The 9485-nt window shown below is 45.9% G+C and overlaps 1 pseudogene; it reads right to left on the bottom strand.

Annotated features, from left to right (window-relative positions):
- Positions 1-5414: 5414 nt before the first annotated feature.
- On the bottom strand, positions 5415-7346 carry LOC136475027 (subtilisin-like protease SBT1.4; annotated as a pseudogene).
- Positions 7347-9485: the final 2139 nt, after the last annotated feature.

Below are 9485 nucleotides of genomic sequence, written 5' to 3'. Positions count from 1 at the left end.
AAAAATCATTGTGTTCATCATTTGATTCCGAGGTGATTGGTCTTCATTGGTATTCATTCTTGTGATTGATTGGCTCTTTCCTCGACATGGCGGTATAAACATATTGCTCACTCTCTTTACTTTACCACAAACTAGTTGTCAAGCTCTTTAGTGTAGCTAGTTGTGAGAGCTTGTTAGTTTGGTTAGTGTGGCTCTTTAGTTAGCATTTGAGAGCACATTAACTTAGTGTAGTGTCATAGATATTGTGTGGGTAGAAACTATATAAACTAGAATTATGGTAGGTGGCTTGTATTTTTAGTAGGCTAGCGCAACACTTGCTTCGCCTCATAATTATTTAACCGGATTGTTAAGTGTTGTTGTAGAATTTTTAAATAGGCTATTCACCCCCCTAGCCATTTGGACCTTTCAATAGGTTAAGTAACTAGACTCATGCTCACATTATGAAAACTAGACCCTTACTTCTAAAAGTTGATCTCACGGGGTATTCTAGATTTTGTGTATGTCTAGTTACTAATGGTGCTAAGGATGGTATATTGGTGCACTCCGATTGGTATCACGCTTCAAAGATCCATCTTTTATACCTTAGCATCATTTGGTAGATATTGTCTCCTATATTTCCTATCTAAGCATATGTGCAAGCTATAATCCAAACTCTTAGCACATATGTAGGGGGATCAATTGCTACCATTTGGGGGTTCATGAAACTTGTCCATATCCTTTTACACATGGTAAATATGTTTAGGCAAGCAACATGGATTCAATTAAATTTCAATTCATATCTTTGTGTAAGGGTTGTCATCAATTACCAAAAGAGGGGAGATTGAAAGCTCTAGTTTGGTTTTGGTGAATTGATGAAACCCTTAGTGCTAACCTAGTTTATCAAAGTGATTATGAAATAGGTAGCACTACTCCAAGTGATGAAGCAAATGAAGATCATGACATGATGATGATGATGGCATGGTGATGATCAAAATACTTGAACTTGGAAAAACAAAAAAGCTCAAGGCAAAGGTAAAATTGATAGGAGCTTTTCGGTTTAGTGATCGAGACACTTAGCGGGTGTGATCATATTTAGGATCGATAGCCATACTATTAAGAGGAGTGAAACTTATATCGAAATACGGTTATCAAAGTGCCACTAGATGCTCTAACTCATTGCATATGCATTTACGATCTAGTGGAGTGCTAACACCCTTGAAAACATTTGTAAAAATATTCTAACACATGTGCACAAGGTGATACACTTGGTGGTTGGCATATTTGAGCAAGGGTAAAGAAGATAGAGTTGAAAAAGAAGTTAGTCGTGTTGGTCACAGAGTGACTGGACGTGTCTGGTGTGGCGACCGGACGCGTTCGGTATTCTATCCAGACTTTGGGTGTGCCTGGACACAGCAACCAGACGTGTCCGGTGTGGCTACCGGACGCGTTTGATATTTGGATCTGAGGTGAGTGACTAAGTGAAAGTGACCGGACTCTGGCTCAGTGGAGTGACCAGACGCTGATGGGGTACTATTTAGTATTCGGTCAACGTGATTTAGCCTGATGCTGATCGTAGAGAGCGACTGGACGCGTCCGGTGTGAACCATCTACTCTCGGATTTTAGGGCTATAATTGATCGGACACTGGGAGTGTCTGGTCCGGTGTGACTGGACGCGTCTAGTTGGCCCAGAGCGGCTCTAGGAGCTCTCTAGAATCAATCGGACGATGTGTTTCCCACGTCTGATCGTTTCTAACAGCGCGTCCAATCACTGTGCATAGAGATAGCCGTTGTGAGCAAATGAGGGACACATGGCGGTCGGGCTATGACCGGACACAGCGACCGTATGCATTCGGTCACCACACCGGACGTGTCCGGTGCACACGACCTGCATGTCCGGTCGTCCCGCAGTCAGCCCAATAATTGAGCCAATGGCTCTATTATTTGTGGGTATCTATAAATACCGTTTGGCTGGCTCTAGCTTACCCTCTTGGCCATTTGCATTGACATATCAACCTTGTGAGCTTAGCCAAAGCCCTCCCACTCATCTCCATCACTGATTCATCAACTTTGTGAGATTGGGAGTGAATCCAAGTGCATTGCTTGAGTGTTTGCATCTAGAGGCACTTGGTGTTCGTGTTTTGCTATGGGATTCGCTTGTTACTCTTGGTGGTTGCCGCCACCTAGATGACTTGGAGCAGCAAGGATCGTCGAGCGGAGGTTGGTGATTGTCTTCGGCTCCGATCATGGTGATTGTGAGGTGTTCTTGACCTTTCCCTGGCGGAGAGACAAAATGTATTCTAGTAAATTGCTCATGGCTTGTGTGATTCTCATCTTGTGTTGGTTGTGTGGCACCCTATTGAGGGTTTAGCGGGTGATGCCAATCAGCGCGTGAACCTCCAAGTGAGTGAACCACCATAACGAGGACTAGCTTGCCGGCAAACAAGTGAACCTCAATAAAAAATCATTGTGTCATCATTTGATTCCGAGGTGATTGGTCTTCATTGATATTGATTCTTGTGATTGATTGGTTTATTTCTCGACTTGGCGGTATAACCATCTTGCTCTCTCTCTTTACATTACCGCAAACTAGTTCTCAAGCTCTTTAGTGTAGCTAGTTGTGAGAGCTTGTTAGTTTGGTTAGTGTGACTCTTTAGTTAGCCTTTGAGAGCACACAAACTTAGTGTAGTGATATAGCCATTGTGTGAATTGTGACTATAGAAACTAGAATTATGGTAGGTGGCTTACATTTTTAGTAGGCTAGCGCAACACTCGCTTCGTTTTATATTTGTCAGATCGGTTTGCTAAGTGTTGTTGTAGAAATTTTAATAGGCTATTCACACTCTCTAGCCATTAGGACCTTACACCCACGCCCATCCCGTTTAAGTTGAGCTTGAACTACCACAACGAGATGGATGGTAGGGAAGGGAGGGGAGTGAGAGGAAAGGAGAGGGCGATGCCCACCGCGCGAGGAAGGCACAAGGTACGAGGCGAAGCCCTACGGCAGGCCACTCTTCGCCAGCCACCGGCGCCATGCAACACCTGATCTATTTTTGAAACATCTAGATGAAACATGTGCAACATACGTCTAAAGACAGATAAAACACTTGAAACATATGTTTGAAACATGCATGTATAGCCATTGCAACATGACAACACCAGATCAACTTTTGAAACATCCAGATGAAACGTTTGAAACAAACGTATGAAAACACACGAAACAATTGAAACATAGGCTTGCAACATACGTATATTGCCATTGCAACATATGCAACATCCCAGATCGACTTTTACAACATTTAGATGAATCGCTTAAAATATAAGTCTGAAATGGAATAAAATGGTCAAGCATTATCGTTTCTTTTAGGCTTGACTGGGCCGCGTTGCGAGAGGCCGATAGTGGCTTAGCAATGGATTTTTTTTTTCAAAAGAGCGGCAAGAGATTTGTCGGGCATTATATTAGACAAAGAATCGCTTAGCAATGGAATGGAAACGATGAAATCCCAAAGATGTTAGCCCATCGCTGAGTTGCCCAACAGCGACTATCAACATAACATTTTTCCCATCCAACTCAATGGTTTCATAACATTTTCCCAATGAGGAAAAAATATTCCATCTCACATAAAAGAGTTCTAGCTAGCTTTATGAGAAAAATATTTTCTTTAATAAAATGTTCCTATTTCGTATGAAAAATGATCCAGCTTAAATATAGAATGTTCTCGCTTCACTAAAAAATGCCCCAACTTAAATATAGCTTCACGACTATAATATTCTAGATTAAATAATAAATACTTTAAATTTAATCAATGCTATAGAAAATGGTGAGCTAAATTTCGCAAAGAGGCTTAATCAAGATTTAAAATATGAGTACAATAAGTTCTCCTGAAAATAACTTATAAATAGAATAAAAAAATGGACACTATACAAAAGGGGATAATGCTGTTTAAGGAGAATAAAATGGACAAGTACAAATGTACCGTGACAAGGTACCATCTCCACCTGCTCCCTACTCCCGACATACCTAATTAGCCTAGTTGACAACAAAAATTAGCTTCGTTTTGGTGATATGGTCAGGTACTTGGGCCTGGTCACGCAATTACCTTGCGTAGCGACCTGTTACGCCTTAGCGTGGCCTATTTTCTGAATTTCTATAGATTATTTGGTCAAGTTAGAAACGTTGCATAACTCTAAATTGTCAACTTTTTTCTCAGTCACGTAAAAGATTTGCACGTTTTTTATTAAGATAGAAAAAAATTCAATACAGTCCTAGGAACATTTTGTTCACGTAATAACACGCGGGTGTTTCTGGGTCTCCTGTCACTCGATTTTGTGTCCGTCGATTAGGCGCCGTTAACGGAGGCGATGAAGCGGGAGCGGGACCCAAGGTGGTGTCGGGCGTGGCGGTGGAGACGCATGCGCACAGGTGCACCACTGCTGAGTGCTGAGTGCTGACCACCGCGCATGCTGCTCTGCAGGTTCAGTACCTGCTGCAGACCTGCAGTGCATGCTGCTAGGCACCTCATCAGGTGGTGCTGAGATCCACGCGTAAAGTTTCGATGTCACGTCATCACGTGGTATTTAGATACTAATAAAAAAATAAATTATAGAATCTATCATAAACCACAAGATAAATTTATTAAAACTAATTAATTCATCAGTAGCATACTAGTTACTGTAGCACTTTATTGTCTAATCATAGATTAATTAGGCTTAAAAGATTCGTCTCCCAAAGTAGTCGCAATCTGTGTAATTAATTATTTTTAGTCTATATTTAATGCTCCATACATGTGTCCAATCATTCGATGGAATATGAGGTAAACTTTTGGGGGGACAAACTAAACAAGGCCCCGTTCCTTTGGCAGATTGCATCTCGGTGGAACAAATTTTACTATTTTGTTTTAGGGGTAAGTTTTATGTTTAATTGGTGTAAACTGATTGTTCATTTTTTCCTTTTGTTATGAAATTTGTTTGTTTTATTTGATTTTTTTTGAAATTCTTCCAATTTGCCTTCGATAGAAATAATGTTAATTTGTTTAGCATATTTATTTTAAATTTGTATGTTTTCTTTGCTTTTTTTTGAAACTCTTCCAATTTGTTTTTCATAGAAATAATCTGTTGATTTGTTTTGTTAATCTATTTTTTATTTTTTTTATTTTTTATTTTGATTTTTGCCTTTATTGATCTTTTATATTTAGTCCCTTAGATGTGGATCATGTGCTAATGGAAATCGAGTGTTTCCTAGCCCTGAAACACTCGGTCTTCTTGGTTCGGTAGAATCGAGTGATTTGAAGAGATGTGACACACGGGTGCCAACATCTTTTGAAACACCCGAGTACATGATAGACAGACTCTATTCATAGTCAGCTCATCTGCTGCTTACAACAAAGCAAGACATGCGCACACAAAAGTAGCCAGGTCACTCACACATATAGTTGAATCACATTGCTGCCACCTGGCTCTGCTGGTTCACTGGCCAGGTGATGGCAATGGGGCTTGCCACCTTGTGCTTGCCGTCGCTCCACACGATGGATCCGAATGTGTGCTTCTCGGTCACGTTCTCCCCTTTTAGCGGCGTGAAAGTGACTTCGTACTTCAGCGGCCGCTGCAACGCGCTGAACAGCAGAGTCTGTGGACTCACCGTGACGCGCACGCCGGCGGGGCTAGTGACACTGACCGTGTACCCGACTAGGATTTCGCTCCTAACATCGCTCACGACACGGTGCTGCTGGACCTCTTTCTTGTCGGAGCCGAATACCACCGAGAAGGACGGGTAGTTGAGGTCGCCAACGGAGGTTGCGCTTGGAACAGTCAGTCCTCTCCTTCGTGAAGATGGCGATCTGCTCAGCGGTGTAACCGAGCGCGCACAGGAAGGAGACGTAGTCGTCGGCGCCCGCATCGTACACCAGTCCCGGCTCGAGGGCGCGGTTAGGATCCACATGGCCGGATCCACTGACGAACGGCGTGGATGCCTGGCCGGTGGACTTGTCCTTGATCACGTCGCCGGCGTTATCAACGTTGTACGCAGTGGTCAGCAGGGCGGACCTGATCGCGTCCGGGCTCCACTGGGGCCGCGCCTGCCGGAGCAGCGCGGCGATGCCGCTAACATGCGGGCACGACATGGACGTGCCAGATATGATGTTGAACTTCACTCGCCTCGTGTCGCTGACGAGCTCCGAGGGTGAGTTCTCGCCGGTCCAGGCAGCCAGGATGTCCACTCCTGGGGCGGTGATGTCTGGCTTGAGGATCTCTGGCGCCCGGAGGTTCGGACCACGTCTGGAAAAGGATGCCATTCTTGGCGATGACGGCGTCCTGCCGGTGACAGTGCCGAGGAACACGATCGTCGCGACGGGGCATGCATTCGTTCCTATGTACTTCTTAATCTCCTTGGCGGCGGCGAACGTCACGGCCGTCGCGGGAAGGACGTGTGGTATGGTGAAGGCCTGCTCGCCGTACCCTTCTTCTGTACCGATGATTGCTCCGGCTCCCCCTGCTAGCTTCACAGCTTCTCCTTGAGCTGCTCCATCGCCAGGGTCGCAAACAACAATCTTACCGGGGATACTGCCGGCGTTCAACTTGCCAGCTTCACACGTCTCTGATCCCACGTCTCCTCCGTAGACTAACGGTATCTTGGTTGAACCAAGCGGCGTACCGGCATAGAGGGAAGTGCCGGTGAAGATCTCGCCGTTGCCGAGAACGACGTTCGCTGGGAACTGGCGGTTGATGGTTGACGCCCACACCGTGATAAACCATGGCGCGCTGTTCTTGACGGTAGACTCTCTGGGGCCCTCGTTGCCCGAGGACGCAGAAACAACGATGCCCTCGCTGACAGCCCTGAACGCGCCCACGGCGTTGTGGTCTCGGTAAAACTTTGGCGGGTTTCCATTGGCGCCGATCGAGAAGGAGATGACGTCGACCTCGTCCTTGATGGCCCCGTCAAACGCCGCGAGGACGTCAGCGCCCATGCATCCATTGTTCCAGAGTACCTTGTATGCGGCAATGCGCGTACCCGGGGCCATGCCGACGGCCTTGCCTTTGGCGTAGCTGAAGAAGGAGGCGTCCCTGACGGCGGAACCGGCGGCAGTGGAGGCGGTGTGCGTGCCGTGGTCTTCGGTGTCGAGCGGCGACTTGAGAGCCTCATCGATCGGGCCATACTTTGCCTCGTAGCCCTTGTAAAAGGACTTGTCGCCAACAAGCTTGTTGTCGCAGTACGCCGTGGCGTTGAAGGACGGCGCCGAGACGCAGCCGCCGCGGAACTTGGCGGGCGGGGGCGTCATTAACGAGTGGGTGGCGAAAGACGCGCTGTCCTTGGGGTAGACGCCGCTGTCGATGACGCCGATCACCACGTCCGAAGCTCAGTTCGACGACGGGAGGAGGCCACCCGGCTCGGTCGACGAGAGGCCGAGGAACGACGGTGTCTGGGTGGTGTGCGGCCGATACAACACGTCGGGGACGACGGCGAGCACGGAAGACAGGGTCGCGTGGTGGTCGGCCTGGCGACGCGTCAGCCCGGCCGCGAAGCCCGTGGCGGCGTGCGTGTAGGAGTAGTGCAGCCTGCGCTCCGGCTGCTGCAGGTGCGTGGGCAGGTGGTCGCGCAGGAAGGAGGTGTAGGCACGGGAGAGCAAGCGTGGACGTGAGGACCACGGCGCGTGCCTGGGCGCGACGTGCATAATGTAGGCACTACAAGAGATGGCTTCTTTGTCCTGTATCCCATACTTTATCGAGTGTTTTTTATCGAACGCTCGACAAAGAGACTATTTGTCGAGTACCAGAGAGAAAGCATTAGGTAAACAACTGGCATTCGACAAAGAGGTGGTTTGCCGAGTGCCGAGCACTCAGCAAACAATAACACTCGGCAAAGAGGTGATTTATCGAGTGTCGGGCACTCGGCAAACCAGAACACTCGGCAAAGAGCCGCCGCCGTTAACGGCCGGCAGCCGCCGTTAACCCTTTGCCGAGTGTCTTCTCCTGACACTCGGCAAAGCGGCGATTTGCCGAGTGTCATTTTTTTTAATTCGGCAAACCATTTTTTTCACTTTTGACCACTAAACTTTTTCTACAGTCCTCATACAATACCTGATACTCCATGTTCCAATGTGGCACATTTCTTGGACTTTTTCTATATTTCTTTAATTTATTTCATTTAATTGAATTTTCTTAGATAATTCAAATTATAACCGCTACTCATTCGAATAATGAAAAAAATGAATGGAAAAATAATATTCATGTTATTTAGTATAATGTGAGGACGTATCCAGGAACATATCACCAATTTCGAACATCTTGTTCACGAAATATGATCATGAACTTGCGGTCGAGTTATTTTTAAATTCTGTAAAAAGCAAACAAAGTCCGAAAATCATGAAACTTGTCAAGATATCATATGTAGAGGCCATGATAAAAATTTGAGAAGGTTTCACATAAATTGTCACGTACGATGCTTGCAAACCGAAGAATCTCCGAAGAAGTTTCATGACTTCGTGAAGAGGCCGACGAGATGGTAAGCATCGTACATGATAAACTTGTGCGAAACCTCCTTAATTTTTTATCACAGCCTCCACATATGATATCATGACATCTTGGCAAGTTTTATGATTTTTGGACTTCGTTTGCTTTTTATAGAATTTAAAACAACTCGACCGCAAGTTCATGGTCATGTTTCGTGAATAAGATGTTCGAAATTGGTGATCTATTCCTGGATACGGCCTCACATTATACTAAATAACATGAATATCATTTTTCTATTCATTTTTTTCATTATTCGAATGAGTAGCAGTAATAATTTGAATTATCCAAGAAAATTTAATTAAATAAAATAAATTAAAGAAATATAGAAAAAGTCCAAGAAATGTGCCACATTGGAACATGGAGTACCAGGTATTGTATAAGGACTACAGAAAAAGTTTGGGGGTAGGAAGAAAAAAAATAAAAACGGTTTGCCGAGTGTTTGTGTTTGGCGCTCGGCAAAGGAGCCTCTTTGCCGAGTGCCAAGACGGCTGGCACTCGACAAAGAATTAAAAAAATTAAAAATACCCCTCTTTGCCGAGTGCCAGACCGGGTGGCACTCGGCAAAGAATTTAAAAAAATTAAAAAATACTTTGCTGAGTGCCAGATTGTGGGCACTCGGCAAAGAGTTTTTTTAAAAAAACTCTTTATCGAGTGCCAGGTCAGATGCACTCGGCAGAGAAATAAAAAAACTTAAAAAAATACTTTGCCAAGTGCCAGATCAGGGGCACTCGACAAAGAAGGATTTAACTCGATGGCCCAGTCGGCCCACACACACCCCACACACGCACACACGCACGCTGATCACGCCAGCGCCGTCGTCGCCAACCGCGCCAGTTCCGCCCACGCCGTCCCCCGCGCCCGCGCCGCCCCCCACGCCATGCCGCTAGAGGAGGAGAAAGAGAGGAGGAGGAGGAGGAGAGGAAGAGAGGAGGAAGGAGGAAGAGAAGGAGGAGGAGGAAGAAGGAGGAAAGAGGAAGAAGGAGGAGGCGCCCCGATCGCCATT

Source organism: Miscanthus floridulus, chromosome 8 (assembly GCF_019320115.1).
Source record: "Miscanthus floridulus cultivar M001 chromosome 8, ASM1932011v1, whole genome shotgun sequence".
NCBI classification, from domain to species: domain Eukaryota; kingdom Viridiplantae; phylum Streptophyta; class Magnoliopsida; order Poales; family Poaceae; genus Miscanthus; species Miscanthus floridulus.
The sequence above is the reverse complement of the archived record's forward strand: the minus strand, read 5'-3'. Positions and strand labels throughout refer to the sequence as shown.